Source organism: Peromyscus californicus, unplaced genomic scaffold, assembly GCF_007827085.1.
Source record: "Peromyscus californicus insignis strain IS unplaced genomic scaffold, ASM782708v3 Scaffold_15__1_contigs__length_86483966, whole genome shotgun sequence".
NCBI lineage: Eukaryota > Metazoa > Chordata > Mammalia > Rodentia > Cricetidae > Peromyscus > Peromyscus californicus.
The window spans coordinates 59,680,328-59,698,964 of NW_026294447.1; the positions used below are offsets into that span (position 1 = coordinate 59,680,328).

Here is an 18,637-nt window from a genome sequence, read left to right on the forward strand (position 1 = left end):
ACTAGTTTCCCTCCAGGAGGGCTCTGTGTTAAGGTACTTAAGACCTTGTCAAGGAAAACGGGTCAAAGAACTATAGTAAGATGTGAATCTCTGATGCTCTTTACAGGTTCAGAGACCTGAGACCACTGTGCAAAGTAGCTATCAGATGTCTGTCATACCTGAAATTTGTAATGATGCATCTTTTATAATTAATCTCAACTGAGTATGTGGAGAGCAGGAAGTTGGCCTTTAGAGATGTATTCCCAGAGCTCCATGTGCCTAGGGGAGGGGAGGTTAAAGGCTTTCCTGTAGCTGAAATTTTTCCTGTGTCCCACTCAGACCCAAATAAACACACAGAGGCTTATATTATTTACAAGTGATATGGCCTAATGGCTCAGGCTACTCACTAGCTAGCTCTTATATCTTAAACTAACCCATTTCTAGAAATCTGTACTTTGCCACATGGCTTGTGGCTTACTGGTACTTTCATATCTTGCTTCTCCTGGTGGCATCTAGCAGCGTCCTCCTTGCTCTCCTTTCTCTTCCTGTCTCTCTCTTTGAATTTCCCGCCTGCCTCTAAGCTGCCTTGCCATAGGCCAAACAGCTTTATTTATCAACCAATCACAGCAACACATATTCACAGCATACAGAAAGACATCCACAGCACAGCACTTCCCCTTTTCTTTCTTTCTTTTTTTTTTCAAAAGGAAGGTTTTAACTTTAACATAGTAAAATTACATATAATAGAACAGTTTTCAAGCAAGAATCACAGTTACAATATCCGGTCCACTTATATTTGACAAATTCAAAGAAAATATTTTATTTATCCTATACTTGTGAGTCCAAGGTTTCATATCTAACTTATCTCTTATCATAACCAGGGAAAATCATAATTATAACTATCTAGTCTTCAACTACATCAAAGACCTCAGAAGGATACAGTATTATCTAAGTAAACAGGAAGAGCATTATAAGCAACTTCCAAAAATCTAGAATGACAGAGGCAGCTGCCTGCCTGGACAGTCATCCAGAGTTCCCCTACAACGTTGGGGCATCCATCTTCAGCCCATAGGCCTAGTCTCCCAGTCATTTTTTTTCTCTCTGTCTTGTAGAATGTCTGGCAGTCTCTTTTGTGAAGCAGGAACCTGGAGGACCATCTTGCAAAGTTCAGTGGTCACCTTCCTATGGGTCCTGCATGTCCATTTTATACAACATTTTGTCAAGCAGTCCAGGCAAGAACAGTTTCTTGCCCAAAAAGCTATTTTTGCCAAGAAGATAAACTCCAAGATGGAGTGTCTTCAATGCCCATCCCCCTCTTTTAAGTAAATCAGTGCTGCTAGGAGCAGATGTGTCTCACTGTCCAGATTGTCTAAGTTTAAAAAACATTTTAGGCCGGGCGGTGGTGGCACACGCCTTTAATCCCAGCACTCGGGAGGCAGAGGCAGGCGGATCTCTGTGAGTTCGAGGCCAGCCTGGGCTACCAAGTGAGTTCCAGGAAAGGCGCAAAGCTACACAGAGAAACCCTGTCTCGAAAAACCAAAAAAAAAAAAACATTTTAAATGCCATATTCTGTAGGTCTTTAAAGTGTTTGAAGATTACCTACCTAATTGAATTATATTTATATGTACCTAGAAAACTTAACTAACATGACTATAAGTTTTACTATCATAGAAGACTAATTATTAATCTGTATTTCTTAATTATCCATTATAATCTAAATGAGTTTCATAAACATAATACAATAATAAACAAGAGTAGAAATATATATACAGAATAACAAAATTAACTTTAATTTTGTATCAGTAAACTAAAATCTATACCAATGTAAAACATTTTAAACAAGTTGCTCTTTAAAAGTAGGTTCAACAATCCACCCTTTTGTCCTATCATATCCATATCCTATATTTCCATATCACTTTCCCTTCATTTGCTAGCAGGGCAGGCCCTGTTCTAAGGGGCATGGCACCAAGCAAAGGGCCCCTGCTCTTTGGGACTCAACATCTGGGTGGTGAGACAGTGAGGGGATGTGTGCGACTCCTCCTTACATTGCCCTTAGTAGGCTGAATCAGAGAGATGTGGGTTGAGAAAGGTTCAAAAGAAGTGTTGAGTCTCGCTTTAAGACCCAGCTGGTGCCAGGTGCTCGCTGTCATAAGGGCATGTTAGATTGTGTCCTGCCTCCTTCACACACAGGTCAGAGTCCAGGAAGGACTCAGCATAGGCTGGAGTGTGATTTCTATCTTGGAAGCTTTACTGGTCTCAAGGAGTCTCTGTGTGAGGCACTCCTTGGCCCACTGCTTTGCCTCTGCCTCTGTTCTCCTCCTCTGTCTCTGCCTTTTCTCCTTATACCAGTTCTTTTTCTACAGCATCCTTTCATCAAATGTACTGATACAAGAACTTAGTGGTCTTTCCAAAGGCGGCCCTTGGGTTTCCATGTAGCTCTCTCCTGCTGTCATCTTTTTATTATTTTTTTATTTTTAGTCTTTATTGGGCTCACAGCTGGAGTCCATTGGTCTTGAGGACCTCTGTGAACTTGCTGATTTTCTTCTCCACGTTCTTTTTTTTTCTTTTTTTAAGATTTATTTATTTATTATGTATATACAGTATTCTGTTTTGCATGTATCCCTGCAGGCCAGAAGAGGGAGCCAGATCTCATTACAGATGGTTGTGAGCCACCATGTGGTTGCTGGGAATTGAACTCAGGACCTCTGGAAGAACAGCCAGTGTTCTTAACCTCTGAGCCATCTCTCCAGCCCTCCTGCTGTCATCTTACGACAAGGATTGATATGCATTGATTTCAGAAATAATCAAATGTGGGTGACCCATGTGCTCATGAAGTAGGCTCAGCTGGGCCAAGAACTTTGTGATAGTCTTACTTTTGTGGTGGGTCCATGAAGTGTCCTCTGTAACATCTATGTTGGGCTTTTCCTCTCTCCCATATCTGTGGTAATTGTGCCCCCTTCTGTTTCTGTTCAGTATCCCTTTACCCCCACTTTTATTTTAATTATTCTATTTTTTATCCTTTTTCATATTTACTAAGTCAGATACTGAGTTCTCTTATTTTTAGTTTTATAACAATATAAAGCCACATGCTCTTCTGAGAATAGCTTTAGCTCTAATCTTAGGTTTTTATTTTGACTTCAAGTTAGATCCTCCCCCTTTTTTTAGAGTTTTATTGAGACATAATTCATATACCTACCCTGAGATCATCTATCATAAGTAGAAGTTCTTTAATAAATGTGGAGAGGTGTCCAGCCATCCCACACTCAAGGTTTGAACTGGTCCACCATCCTCGCTTTCCTCTGCTGCCACCTCATTCACAGGTGACGCTGCTCTGCTTTCTGTCTCTGTATTTGAAACCGTATATGGTCTTTTTGTCAACCCCCATCTTATTTTGTATGTGTGGGTGTTGTCTGTGTACCATCTGTGTGTAGTATCCGAGGAGGTCAGGCAAGGCCATCAGATTCCCTGGGACTGTACTTACAGGTGTTTGTGAGTAACTCTGTGGGTGCTGGGAGTCTGACTCAGGACTTCTGGAAGAGCAGCGGTACTCTTAACCACTTAGCCATCTCTCCAGCTCCATGTGGGTTTTTGTTTTTTTTTTAAGTGATTGATCCTTTTATTTGCCGGTTTCTAAGTCAGCCTTAGCCCTTCTCAAGGATGAAGAGTATTTGCTTTGTTTTGTGATAATTGATGCACCTATACAATGTGTAACAACCTAATGAAGGCAATTAGCATTTCATCTCCTTACACATGTATCATTTCCTCTTTATAGGTGTTTTGAAATCTATAATAAATTGTGAACTAGTTATCCTACGAAGCTATAGAACATTGGGACTTAGCTCTTATCTAACTGTATTGGCACCTGTTATCCATCCCTTCCTCTTTACCGTCTCTATCCTCTGGTGACTACTCATTTCCCTCAGGTTCTGTGAGATTAGCTGTTTGGACGTCACGTTCTCGTTCTTAGTAGAACTAGAACATACAGCCTTTGTGTTTCTATCCCTGGTTTATTTTACTTGACATAGTATACTTCAGTTCCCTTGTGTTGTCACAAATGAATTTTTTTTTTATTAAATTACTAGTTTAGGGTTACTAGTAAAGACTCCATTTGGAATGTGTGCCATGTTGCCTGTGGCCATTTTTTTTTCAATGGATACCACAGTTGATACCTGTAGTTGGACTTTCTTTGGACCACCAGCTCCCGAATAACAACACAGGGACTTTTTATTAATTGTGAAAGCTTGGCCTAAGCTTAGGCTTGTTCTATTAGCTCTTATAACTTAAATTAACCTGTTTATATTAATGTACGTTCTGCCACATGGCTCATTACCTGTCCTCCATACTATACGTCCAATTTCCTCCGCTTCTCCACTTCTTACTGGTGAATCCCCACCTCCCATTCCTTTCCAAAGTTCTTATCTCTGCCCAGAAGTCCCTCCTGTCCTCTCGTGCCTAGCTGTTGGCCATTCAGCTTTTTATTAAACCAATCAGAAGGTGCCTTGGCAAGAGACGCATCTTCACGGTTTATAGACAGCTTATCCCACAACAGATTCCCTGTCTTGGCTGTTGAAACGATGCTGCAGTAAGCGTGGGCATGTGCATGGCTTCTTTAGGCTTTGCTGGGTCATGTGGTGGTTTCGTTTGTTGAGGGAACTCCACAGTGGCTGTGTTGCATTCCCAACCATCTCTTACATCTTTGTCAGCATTTGCTGGGCTTTATCCTTACCAACAGGCTAGGGAGGAATGGTACCTCCGTGTGGTTTGATTCATATTCCCTAGATTTGGATCATTTGCTCATTTGAAAGTCAGGTAGCTAGGGAAGGATAGTATCAGGTAAGTTCCATGTGCGTGTTGATTCTGTGCCGTAAGATGACTTGTTTGTGCACGTGTTATGTAAAGCGTGATCTTAATTGGTCTTAACAATAAAAACCCGGAGTCAGATATTGAGGGTGAAAGCTGAAAGACCAGAGAAGCAGGGCAGCAGCCACTAGAAACTTCTTACCTCTACGAATCCTCAGACAGAATGGGGAGCTTCCTGTCTTTGCCAATTCTCAGACTGAATGGGGGGGCTCCTGTCTTTACCCGCCTTATAGTCCTGTCTCCACCTTCTGAGTGCTGGGATTAAAGGTGTGAGCCACCACCCCCTGGCCTATATGGTTAACTAGTGGCTAGCCCCGCCCACTCATCTCCAGGCAGCTTTGTCAGAACACAAAGTATCAGTCACACAACTGTAGCCAGAAGTCTCTCAGGTCGTGCCTACCGGTAGTCCAGCAGCTGCTTGGCTGCTTGGCCCCAAAGTAAACACACGGAGGCTTATATTAGTTACAGTTACAAATTGTATGGCATATGAGTCAGTTTTACTAGCTAACTCTTATAACTTAACCCATTTCTATTAATCTATATGTTCCCACGTGGCTGTGGCGTTACCAGTCTGCTGGCACCTTGTTGTTCCTTGGGCGGTACCACCTAACCTTATCCTGCTCTGCCATAGGCCAATGCAGCTTTATTTATCAAAGAATCAGAGCAACACATATTCAGGGTACAGAAAGACATCCCACAGCACACAACAGTCTACAAGTTGTCTGTATACTTCCCTCAAACTTTTTACTTTGCTGTGATTCCACTTGTCTGCTTTTTCTTTGATTGCTTGTACTCCTGGGGAATCATTAAAGAGAATCATGCCCACACAGCTTCGTCTCTTTGTAGTTTCCTGGTTTCAGAACCTAGATTTTGATCTTTGATCCATTTCAAGTTAATTTTTATGTATTGTAAGAGACAGGAGTCTAGTTTCATGCTTCTACATGTGGCTGTCTATTTTGTTGGCACCCTTTAGTTAGCAGACTCTCCTTTCTCCGTGGCATATTTTTCAGTTGACTGTGTCTGGGGACTGATTTGTAGGTTTTCAGTTCAGTCTTCCCAGTCTGTGTATCAGTTTTACACCAGTACTGTGCTATAGCTTTCTAGTATAGACTTGAAGTCGGGTTCTTTGAGTCTTCGGTTTTGTTCTTTTTGCTCACAGTTGCTGGGGTGGGTCTGAGAGCACAATTCAGTGGTGGAGTGCTCGTCTAGAATACAGAAGGCCCTCAGACTGATCCCGGCCCTGGAAGGATATTTTGTGGTTTCATAGGTTTTATGCTTGCTGCTCTCTCTCTGCTTCTGTGAAGAATGTTGTTTAGTATTTTGATAGGAATTTTATTGGTCAGGCTACCTTAGGTCGTACAGGCGTTGTCTGATGCCCGTTCCGTCGGTCCGTGGACGTGGAGGGTGTCCCTCGCGTTTGTTCCCTCAGTGCGTTTTAACTTGGATGGCAGAGTTCTGTCACTTCCCCATTTCAGTGTAGCCTAAGTCCTTTACTGTTTACATCTGTTATGGATGGATTTTCTTTATTTTTCATCAAATTTGTTGTCAATATGTAGAAATGGTCCTAGGATTTTTGTTTGGTTGCTAGCTTTTGTTTTTGAGGTAGTCTCAGTGTATCCCCATGTTTGAACTTGTGAGTCCAAGTGATGCCTCTCGAGTACCTGGGTCTACAGCATGTGTGTCACGCCCAGCTTACACTGGCTTTTCTTTTTACTGTGCCATTGATTGAAGCAAGGACATTGTGCATCGCAGGAAAGTGCTCTACCACTGAGCTATATCCCCAGCCTTCTTTTTACTTGATTATTTTGCAACATAAACTTATTAATTCAGCCAGGCTATCCTTCAACTTACCTTGACTCCAAACAGGCTCTGAATCTTTAGCGTCCTGCCTTAGCCTCTTGTGTCACTGGGATTATGGTTTATAGTGCCAGGCCTGATTTACACTCATTTTTTTTTTGTTTTTTTTTTTTTTTTTTGTTTTTGTTTTTTTTTGTTTTTTCGAGACAGGGTTTCTCTGTGTAGCTTTGCGCCTTTCCTGGGACTCACTTGGTAGCCCAGGCTGGCCTCGAACTCACAGAGATCCGCCTGGCTCTGCCTCCTGAGTGCTGGGATTAAAGGCGTGCGCCACCACCGCCCGGCTACACTCATTTTTTAATGTTGATTTTAGTGTTTGGCAACATTACTAAATTCTTACATAAATTTTTTTCTTTCATCAGTTTTAGTAGGTATTTATTTTTTAGTGGAACCTTTAAACTTTCTGATGCAGGGACTGGAGAGATGGCTCAGGAAGTGCCAGTAAAAAGCACTGGCTGCTCTTCCAAAGGACCTAGGTTCAAGCCTAGCTCTCACATGGCAGCTCACACCAGTGTCAGGGGATCCATCTTAGTCATTGATGTATTGCTCTGAAGAGACAAGGGGATCCATCTTAGTCATTGATGTATTGCTCTGAAGAGACACCATGACCACAGCAACTCTTATAAAGGAAAGCATTTAATTGGGGCTGGCTAACAGTTTCAGAGGTTTAGTACATTATCGGCATGGTGGAAAGCGTGGCAGCACACAGGCAGACATGGTGCTGGAGAAGGAGCCAAGAGTTCCACATCTAGATCCATAGGCAGGAAGAGAGAAATGAGATTCTGGGCCTGGCTTGTGCTTTTGAGACCTCAAAGCCCACCGCCAGTGATACCCTTCCTCCAACAAGGCCACACCTCCTAATCCTTTCAAATAGCACCACTCCTTATGAGTCTATGGGGGCCATTTTCATTCAAACCACCACAGGATCCATTTCCCTCTTCTGGCTTCCAAGGGCACCTGGCATGCATCTAGTGCACAGACACACCCTCAGGCAAAATACCCACACACATAAAAATAAAAATAATCTTGTTTAAAAAGTTAAAGCTTTCAGCAGGGCAGTGGTGGCAAACGCCTTTAATCCCAGCACTCAGGAGCAGAGGCAGGCAGATCTCTGAGTGAGTTCAGAGCTGCCAGGGCTACACAGAGAAACCCTGTCTTGAAGAAGAAAAAAACAAAACAAAAAACAACCCCAAATTAAAGCTTTCTATATAGTAAGGTCATGTCAAGGTCATGCTGTCTGCCACATCTCCCAGTTTGGTCACCCTTCGTTTCTTTCTTAATAGTTCTGTCTAGGACTTCTATTACTGTACAGAGTAAGAGCACCAAAGTGGACATCCTTGTCTTGCTCCAGATCTTAGAGGCAGTGCTTTGGCTTCTCCCCATCCAGTGTATGCAGCCTTTGTTGTGCCCTGTGTCCCTTCTTGTTGAGAGTTTCTCATTCTCTGATGCAGTCCCACTCTCCTCTCCTCTCCTTTCCGTCTCTGTCTCTTTTCCTTTTTTGAGGCGAGGTCTCATTGTATAGCCCAGGATGGCCTGAAATGTGCTGTGTAGTGCAGCCTGAATAATCCATGGTCCTTTTGTTCTTGACTCTTTTTGTTTTTGTTTCTGTTTTCCTGAGGTAGGGTCTTGCTGTGTAACCCTGGTTGTCCCGAACTCACTAACTAAATTATTAATTAAAAGTATGGACACCAGGCTGACCTCAAACACAGAGATCTACCTGCCTCTGCCTCCTGAGTGCTGGGATTATAGATGCATACCATCACACAGAGTCATGTGTTCTTTCTATATCTGATGTCAAGAAGAGCATATGTCCTTTTATTCATCATTCTGTTAATGTGATATGTTTATCGGTTTATATATGTCAAATCCTTCTTGCTTCTCTTTTCTGTCTTGCAGATTTTGGCATGTATGTTTCCATTTTCTTTTTTTTTTTAAATGTATTTATTTTGTGTGTATGAGCATCTACCTGCATGTATCTAAGTGTATCATATGTGTGTGTGCCTGGGGAGGCCAGAAGAGGGTGCTGGATCCCCTGGAACAGGTGTTACAGGTGGTTGTGAGCTGCCATATAGGTGCTTGGAACCAAACCTGGGTCTTCTGCAAGATCAACAGGCATTCTTAACTCTGAGCCATCTCACCAGCCCCCATTTTAAGTTTTTTAAAGAAAATTTGAGCCACTTGGCTTTAATCCTAGCACTCAGGATGCAGAGGCAGATGGATCCCTGTGAGTTGAAAGCCAGCCTGGTCTACAGGGCAAGTTCTAGGACATCCAAGACTACACAAAGAAACCCTGTCTTGAAAAGCCAAAAGGGAAAAAAAAAAAAAGCTTGTTCATGGCTTATTTTTGTTTTGTTCATTTGTTCATGGATGAAATTGGGTTGTTAAAAGTCCTCCAGTATTACTGTATTATGAATAAATCCTGTCCCTACAGATTAGTAAGCCACAGTATATCTTTGTGTATTCTGCTTTAGAATACACATACATGTCTAATTGTTATGTACACTTACTCAAATTACCCCCCACCATTACATAATGATGTTTGAAATCTCTCTTTAGAATTTTTCTTACCTCATTTCTATTTTATCTGATGTAAGTATAGTAACTCCTGCTGATTTGGGTTCTTTTAATGTAGATTTTTTTTTTTTTTGATCCTTGACCTTTTAGTCTATTTGCTTTCAACTGTGCAAGTGAGTTTCTTGTAGATACCACGTAGATGGGTCTTGTGTTTTTAAACGACCTTGATAATTGTAGAATTTAATCCATTTTCATTCGGGGTTATTATTAGGAACAGTCTTGTCATTCTGTTAATCTGCTGGTTGTATAACATTGTTTTTTCTTTATCTCTTACTGTTATGTTTTGGTGTTTTTCTTTTTAGTACTGATATTTTAATAACTGTTCTACTAGTGAATTTACACTTAGGCATTTTTTGTTTTTGTTTTGTTTTTCAAGACAGGGTTTCTCTGTATATAGCTCTGGCTGTCCTGGAACTTGCTCTGTAGACCAGGCTGGCCTTGAACTCACAGGGATACACCTGCCTCTGCCTCCCTAGTGCTGGAAGTGAAGGCATGCACCACCATTGCCTGGCAATTTAGGCGTTTTTTTTTTTTTTTTTTTTTTTTTTTTCCCCACGGTCATGGCTATCCTGATGTTCCCAAATGTAGGAGTTCCTGAACCGAGTTGTCTAATGATGACCATTCCCTCATTCTTTTGCTTCTCTTGGAGACTTCAATTCTTTATTCTTTAATCCCAACACTGGTAAAAAGGTGGACATCCCAATCACTGTCTGTGGGAATATAAAGTAGTATGTCCTTTCTGGAAAGTACTCTGGCCATTTCTTCTAAAGCTAAACAGAAACTTACCATGCAAATCTGTAGTCCACTCTATCTACACAAAAGAAATTAAAATATATGTTCATGCAGACTTGCATGAGTAGTCACAGAAACATTATTCATGACAGCTAAAAAGCAACTCAGATGTCTATTAACTGCTGAATGGAAAAAAAAAAACATGGTATTACCCATATAAAGAAATATTCAGCATTAAAAAAAAAAAACCACTCAACCCAGATGAGCCTCACAAACATTACACCAAGTGAATCTGAGACCGAGCAAGCTGTCCTTTTGAGGCAGGGTCCCACGACATAGCCCCTGGCTGGCCTGGAGCTTACTGTGTAGACGAGGCTGACCTCAGATTTACAGAGATCTGCCTGCCTCAGCCTCCCAAATGGTGGAATTAAAGGCCAGTGCCTCCCAACCCCCCACGCCAGCCATTCTAGATGTCTTTAACTTGATCTTATTGAAATGTAAATTCTTTTTGTGTTTGGATATGAGTCCTTTATTTTATCATAAAATACAGTCATCACTGTTATAAAAATTAAACATAAAATGAACCCATAATTCTCACTGTTCTCTTTAGCAGGCACAGAATCATTCTGTCCCATGTCCGTGTGTGCTCCCCGCCCCTCCCCCCCCCCCCCAAGCTGAGGACTGAGCCCAGGGCCTTGTACTTGCTAGGAAAGCACTCTACCACTGAGCTAAATCCCCCCCACCCCCACCCCCCCTTTTTTTTTTTTTGGTTTTTTTCAAGACAGGGTTTCTTTGTGTAGCTTTGTACCTTTCCTGGAACTCGCTTTGTAGACCAGGCTGGTCTCAGAGATCCTCCTGCCTCTGCCTCCCGAGTGCTGGGATTAAAGGCATGTGCCACCACCGCCCTCATTCTGTTTCTTTATGATAAGTTTCTGAATATTTGTTCTCTGTGGTCTCATTCATGCTCTCCCAATTTGTCTCTATCTGCAATCCTTCTGGTGGCCTTTTAATTTCATAGATAGATATTTTTTCATTTCTGGTTTTTTTTTTTTTTTTGGTTTTTTGAGACAGGGTTTCTCTGTGTAGCTTTGGAGACTGTCCCAGAACTCACTATGTAGACCAGGCTGGCCTCGAACTCACAGAGATCTACCTGCCTCTGCCTCCCGAGTGCTTGGATTAAAGGTGTGTGCCACCACAACCCGGCTATTTTTTTCATTTCTGGAGTTTCTAGCTGATTGTTTTATTTTTAATTTGCCTTGTGGGCTGGGGAGATGGCTTGGTAGGTAAGAGTGCGTGATATCCAGTATGAGGACCCAAGTTCAGATCTCTAGGGCTGTGTAAAATGCTGGGTGTGGTTGTGCCTTCCTATAAGACTAGCCTCCAGGGTCAGGGTTGGGAGCAGTCAAGGCTGAGACAGTCACTGCGGTAGCTGGCCCCTCCTTCTGTGAAAAACAGAATGCTTAGGTTCAAAGAGATTCCCTGTGTTGAGGGAATAAAACAGTGATATAGGAGCGCACACGCATACACCACACACGTGTATGCACATGCATATGTGTACAGTGCGAACACAGGTACACACGTGCAAATATTGCACACACATGCACACACACAGATACACATGTGTTTACACCACACACACCCAAAAGAAATGTCTTATAATTTTAAAATATTTTGCTATCCTCTTGCATGTACTCTTGCATGTACTGTCCAACTTGTCATTTCTTTAAATAGAGCTAACACTGGTGTTTTCCAGACTGTGTCAGGAAAGACCAAAACTGGTGGTTGTGGCATCTTGCTCAGAATGTATTATCTCTGTGTGCCTCGTTATTTTTTATGATGAGTTAATCACCATACTCAAATATTTTAAATAAATTGAAGCCTGGAATGAAAGCCCTTCTGCAGGGGTTGGTTTGTTTTTTGTTTTTTTGTTTTTTTCTTTAACCAGAAACCTTTAGCCAGATTCTTGCAGTCTGGGAGTTCCTTAAACCATGACACTTGACTACTAAATAGTCAGCCAAGCCAGCTGCTCCACCCAGTGCCCCACTCACCCCTGTAGGTGCTCGTAGTGGAGCCTCTGTTGGCTGGAGAACATCACAAGTGATGCTGTGTAGCTCAGGTGGCGGCATCCTCTTGTGAGAGGTACATCATCTGTGGTGGCCAAGCAGAAGTAAGGACAGGTTTCCCGCCAAGCGAGGGTGCCAGCAGATCGCTCTCTGTCGTACCGCCCTGTGCAGTGCAGAAAGTGCTAGGAATAATTGGTGAGGTACATTTGGTGTCCTGTGCATGAATCCAGAATCAGGCAAATGCTTCAGGCCTTGCTAATCCCCTCAGAGTTTGTAGTGGTGCCAGCTGACAGACATCTTTTTTCTTAACAACTGGATGTAAGAAAACTAGGAAAAGCATCATCCTGTCTTTGGGTTGCCAGTTTCCCTCTGACATTTTTATGAGTGTCAGTGTGGTGATTTTATTATCTTTGATTTCTGCTTCCTTTCTAATGTTAAAATGCATGGTTTCAACCCTTGGTATGCTTCTTTAAATTTTTCTTTGTTTACTGTCCCTTACTTTATGTGTATGAATGATTTGCTTCATGAATTGGTGCACAGACACCGTGTCTGTGACTGATGACTGTGGAGGCCAGAAGAAGGCATCAGATCCCTGGAAACTAGAGTTACAGATGGTTTGTGAGCCACCATGTGGGTACTAGGGATCAAACTCAGCACCTCTGCAAGAGCAGCAAATGACATCTCTCCAGACCCTCCTGTGTAGTTTTGGACATGTCTTCACTTACTTTTATCTTTGTGTGTATGTGCGTGTATGTATGTGTGTGTGTGCATATGTGTGCGCGCATGCGTGCGTGTGTGTGTGTGTGTGTGTGTGTGTGTGTGTGTGAAATACATGTTTGTATGCATATGTACATTTATGTGTGGAGCATTGGTATGCACCATGGCACATGTATGGAGGTCATAGGACAACCTCAGGTATCAGCCTTTATCTTCTACCTTACTTGAAGCAGGGTCTTTTTTTTGATGATACAAGGACTTCCTGCCTCTGCCTCCCATCTCTCTGTAGCACCACTGGGATTACAGTTTACTTGGGTCCCAGTGATTTGAACTCAATCCTTCATTCTTTCATGGCAGGCACTTGACCCACTGAGCGTCCCCAGTCCCTTACTTATTTTTGATGTCTCAATTTCTGTCGTGGTGAGATGCCTTCCAGGCTTATTATATACCTTCTTGTCCCAGGCCTGGCCATAGCCATTTTTCAGAGTCTTGGTTCCTTTCAGTGGAGAGGGCTATTGAAGAGCAGAATCAGGGTACGTGGGGACCAGTGCTCATTGTTACAGGACACAGTACTTTTAATTTAAATAGTGCAGTCATTTAATATGTTCTATTTAAATTTTATACTGTTTTATTTTATAGGATTTTCAGTTTTATCTCTTATTAATGGAAAAATCTTGATTCCTCACCTCCTCTACTAAAACAACTGCAACATCACTAATACTGACGTTATTATAGACTAGAACTTTGAATTGGTTCATCTTATCGTAGAAAGAACTGTTGACATTTGAATTGGGGTCCCACTAACATTTTAAATATCTAGTGAATGGGGTTAGGGGTACAACTCAGTGGTGAAGTATTTGCCTCCCATGTGCAAGACGCTGGGTTCCATTCTCAGCACCACATGGTAGGAGGAAGTATCCGAGAGAGGGCTGGCTTTGTAGGGTGCTTACATTCTCTTATTTAGGAGTATGCTGTGCCTTTCTGCTCTCTGAGACCATTTTCGTCTCCTTTAGGGATGGTTTCTGGTTCCCCTCATGAAGTTGGACACATTGCTCATGTATTGATGTCTCAGATAGTTGGCTGCTGCTGGTGGTGTAAGCCAGGCCTTCTCTTCCATGTCTTAGAGACAGTTGTTGCTTCTACAAAAGCTATTGCTTTGATTCTTGCTTTCATATTACACTTCTCTCCTGACTTTCCTTCCTCTGTACAGTGTCCTTTTAAGTTGTTTGGAGTGTCAGGTGTCTAGTTAAATCATCTGATGCAGGTAAGGAAACCCTACCTCTTTGTTTAAGCTTACACCTCCCTGTGTCTTCTCACAGTTGCAGTGTGATGCTCCACAGTAGTGGTGAACGAGGCCAGGCTTGCCTGGTTCCCAGCATTAGTGGGAACAGAAAGCCCAGTTCTCAGCCTCACTTATTATTCCACTCTGTGGGTTCTGGAGCTTTTTGAGCATCACAGATAAATTTGTCTATAAACTTGCTTGTAAAATTTTGTTGTCATTGTCTGTGTCTTTGAACCATTCCTTAAGCTGAATTCAAAGAAAAGTAGTGGGTCAGAAGATGACTAAAAACCCATTACAGATTTTGTCCACGTAATTTCCAGAGTGTGTGTGAGATGCCTGTCCCATTGTGCTTGTTCACTCCTGGGTCGTACACAAGCTTCAGTCGTTTGTTGTGTGATAGAGTATTTCAAATTTTAATCTGTGAGGTTGATTACAGTCTTCAGACCTACTCCTTAAAAGATTAGTCTGAGTCAGTCCCTTCATGACTTGTTTCTTGAGTCTGTTTTCTGTGTTTTAAAAACAAAAAGTCAGCTGGGTATGGTGGTGCACACAACCTTTAGTCCCAGAAGTCAGGAGGGAGAGGCAGGAAGATTTATTTCTACGCGATTGAGGCCAGCCTGAGCTACATGATGAGAGCCTGTCTCAAAACAATAACAAGAAGAATGAAAACAAAGCCAGGAGCAGGCCAGTGTGGCCCTTCAGTGAGCTGGAAGCCCTGCAGCTGGGCCGCTGAATATTGGATCTTTATGAAAAAAGGCCTTCCATGACCAGCAGAATTCCTTAGACTGGCTTTTGAATGGCAGGTCAATCTCGCCCTCTTCTGTGCAAGCACAGTGCTCCATCTTCATTCACAGCATTTACGTTCTAACAGAGTTGAAAGTTTTCCACAGAAGTGCGTGTTCTTATTGCTTAAAAATGTATTCTGCTGATGTTTACAGGAGGTTTGGCTTCTTGCCCGTTTGTTGAAGAATAGTAAAAATGGACTGTGAGCACGTTACCAGTGTGCTTGCTCCTGTGCCAGGCAGGGAACGCTACACTACTTCTCTTCTGCCCCAGTTCTTCATTTTCTCACTGCTTTGATGCTGTGGCTTGATTACCTGTATGCCCTGGTGGGCAGGTGCCAGAGCACAGTGAATTCTTAACTACCTGGAGTTAGAGCAGAGGAAGGAATGTGCAGAAGGGTGACCACGGGTGACCCCTGGCCATGCCGTAAGTATTAGACAGCAGCCTGTCAGACAGCTGAACCTGCAGTCAGCCCCTCCCCATCCTGCAGGCTGCCCTGCCCCATGCCTCTCCCTTGAGCTACTCAGCCTCTCCAGGTGGCAGCCCAGGTTTCTAACCACCCACACCACCTCACATTTTGTGTGTTTAGCTTAAGCCTTCTTCACCACTCACCAAGATTTCTTTAAGTCCTTTGAATTCAGATTGTTATCACACATGCACGTGCGTGTGGTGCCTGTGGGGTGTGTGTGTGTGTGTGTGTGTGTGTGTATGTGTGTGTATGTGTGTGCGCGCGTGCACGTGTGCTATTCCTTGGGCATCCAACCTCTGTCCACTCCTTCCAGCTGAGGACCTGGTTTCCAGGGTAACCTGCCTCCCCTAGAGTTAGACCAGAGCCCACTGCTCCTACTGCCCAGTGTCTTCTGAACTTCCCTGGCTCAGACCTTACCTTCATCTTAAAATTGTGGCAAAGTGTATATAGTGTGCTCATCATGTGGCCCACACAGCACAGGTGCAGTCAGCAGCATTCAGTGCATTCCCAGCTCTCCAGTCTCATCCATACTGTTCCCAGACTCTCGTCGTCCTTGCAGAAGCTTTGCCCTGCAACAGAGTCAGTCCCCATTCCTCCTGCAGCTATGGCCAGTCTGCACTCTGCTCTGTCTCTGGAGTTTGATGACTGCAGGGGACCTCATATAAGTGGAATCCTCCCATTTTTGTCCTCCATCTGGCTCAGTTCACTTAGCAAGAGCCCTCAAGGCTCACCAGAACGTCACTCCTTCCTATTGCTAAATGATATCGCATTGCATGTTCTGGGCACTCCCCTCTCTGGACAGCTGAGGTAGAAAGTGCTCAAACATGCTACCCTTCACCACATGCTGTCCATTGTCCCCAGTGTCCATGAGGGCGGGGCCTGTCTGTTACAGATCCAGGAAACTCATGGTGCATTTGCTGGAGGGAAGAGCTCACATAGCTCTGTCCTGTCCTTCCCTATCCCTTTAGTATTCATGGAGACTGTGTGGTGTCAGCTCTCGATGCTCGAGATGCCCGGGCACTGTCAGTCTCATGGTTTCCTTCTCCTCGCTCTGCCTTGGGATCCTTCTTGAAAATGAGATTAGTTGCTCAGCTGAGGTGGAGGCAAACTACACGAACAATTGGTGTGGAAACTCAGAGATGCTTGGATACTTTCTATATAGTCCTTGGGTTTCCTGTATTCTCAGAGCAAAGAAAGATGTGAGCACCTGTGTGATTTAAGGTAAGCCGGGGTCTGTGTGCAGGAGCTGGAGTAGGCCAGCTTGACTTACCTCCCTGGAGAAAAGCTCTCCTGGCCCTGTCCAGTCATTGGAGACTTGTCAAATCAGCAGGGCCACCGGAGCCTGTCCCTTTGTCCTTGATGCTGGCAAGGGATTTCCCTGGCAACCTTGGCAGAACTGCATACTAGGGAGCTTTAACCTGCCTAAGGGAAGTCTATTTTGAACTCCAAGTGAAGCTAGAGTTTTTAAGTTAGACTTCTTACCCAACAAGCCCCACAACAGCCGTCCTCACATAGGTCCCAGGAGTTTTAAAAGTGGCACTGGCCAACCTGATGCCAGCACACTGCCACTGCAGTGCCACAGACTAAGTTAAAATGCCAGATTGGAGTGATTGAGAAAGAAAAAGAAAACCTTTGGCTGAATTTAGAAATCAAGATTTGAAAGTTTTATTCAGAAATACTACCTAAAAATAAAATCAGTAGGATGTATTCACAGGCAGTTTTTTTGTTTTTGTTTTTTTTTTTTTGTTTGTTTTTGTTTTTGTTTTTAAATAGAAAATAAAACAGTGACAGAAGAACCGAAGAGTACAGGCTAAGGCCTTTTCAGGCCTTTTATGCAGCGCAGAGAGTCTATACCCAGAGTCTGCGTGGAAAGCTGCACACAGCTCCTCTAGCCACTTTTCCTGTAGGAGGCCTGCTGTGCTGAGCTGACAGCCACCATCATGGCCTTAGTTCCAGCCCTTCAAGTGCAGCCCCAGCCTAGGAGGCCTGGAAAAGTGTTGAGAAGCAGTGTAGAAGGTTCTAGCCCTGGATACACATGGTGACTGGAAGGCACACACCCTGCATCTGCCAGCAGTATAGGGGTCTACTTCATGGCCATGGGCAGTGTTGCTGATAGAATTCAGAAGCATGTCCATCTTAGTTTGGCACTGCCAGGAAGAGACATAAACCCAAGCATAGCCAGAGACTGTCTAACCCGAGGTGGGGCTATTACCTGTCTGACATGTTCTTGCAGTACACTGACAGAGCACTCTCCAGATACTAGCCTGGGAGAGCCATGCCCCCAAGTTGGTCAAGCCCAGTGGTCGCCGCAGGCTTAGTCTCCATGTAGGTCCTGTAAGTGGCTCTGCTCTGTCCCCATGATGGCCAACGGGTCTTTGCAGTGTGCAGTTGTTGGACAGAGGTGTGTTCTGAGAGGAGTGATGGCTGCAGCTGCCTGCATTTGGTCTTGTTGGGACTGGGCTTAGTGGCATCCTGCCTGGGTTCTGCACTTGGTGTTTGAAATCAGCAGGGGTAGCAGAGTCATTATGAGTTTCAGCCCCTCTATGACACGTTGGAGCACATATTGCTCTATTCCCAGCCAAGAAAGAGGCCTCCTGGGCCACTGAAGGTTCCTTCTTCCCATGTGTCCTTTCTCCGGCCCCTTTGGAGCAGATGATGTGACTGCTTTAGCAGTGCTGAAAAACAGTGAAATCTCTAAAAGAGCAGCTCTGCGTAACTATGTCACCCATTAGTGACCTCTGTGACACTGAGAAATTGTTGTATTGTCTTTTCCACTCATTTCTATTTATTTATTTATTTATTTGTTTGTTTGTTTATTTTGGTTTTTTGAGACAGGGTTTCTCTGTGTAGTTTTGGTGCTTGTCCTGGATCTTGCTCTGTAGACCAGGCTGGCCTTGAACTCACAGAGATCCGCCTGGCTCTGCCCACCCCCCCCCCCCAGTGCTGGGATTAAAGGCGTGTACCACTGCCGCCCACCTCATTTCTAATTTTTATATGTATATATTTTGAATGGCTGTTTAAACTTTCACAACTTATGGCAGTCCCTTTGACCTTAAGGTAGTTCACAGTATTTTAGAATCCTAAATAAAATGTCATAGTCTCAAACAGTAAGCTTCTTGCATATACCTTCTGCACATGGGTGGCAGAAGCAGGCAGATCTCTGAAGTTTGAGGCCAACCTGGTCTACAAAGGGAATTCCAGGACAACCAGGACTGTTACACAGAGAAACCCTTTCTCAAAAAAAAATACGGAAAAAAATAATTAAAAATAAACTTCTTAGGAATACACTTATTAAAGAGTTGAGAAGCTACTGTTCCACTGAAA

At 43.5% G+C, this 18,637-nt stretch overlaps 1 protein-coding gene across 5 annotated transcripts in view; it reads left to right on the forward strand.

The window, feature by feature from the left end:
* Window positions 1-18,637, forward strand: part of Ppp2r5c (protein phosphatase 2 regulatory subunit B'gamma) — a 150,882-nt gene that overhangs the window by 20,652 nt on the left and 111,593 nt on the right. The gene's annotated exons all lie outside the window — the stretch shown is intronic.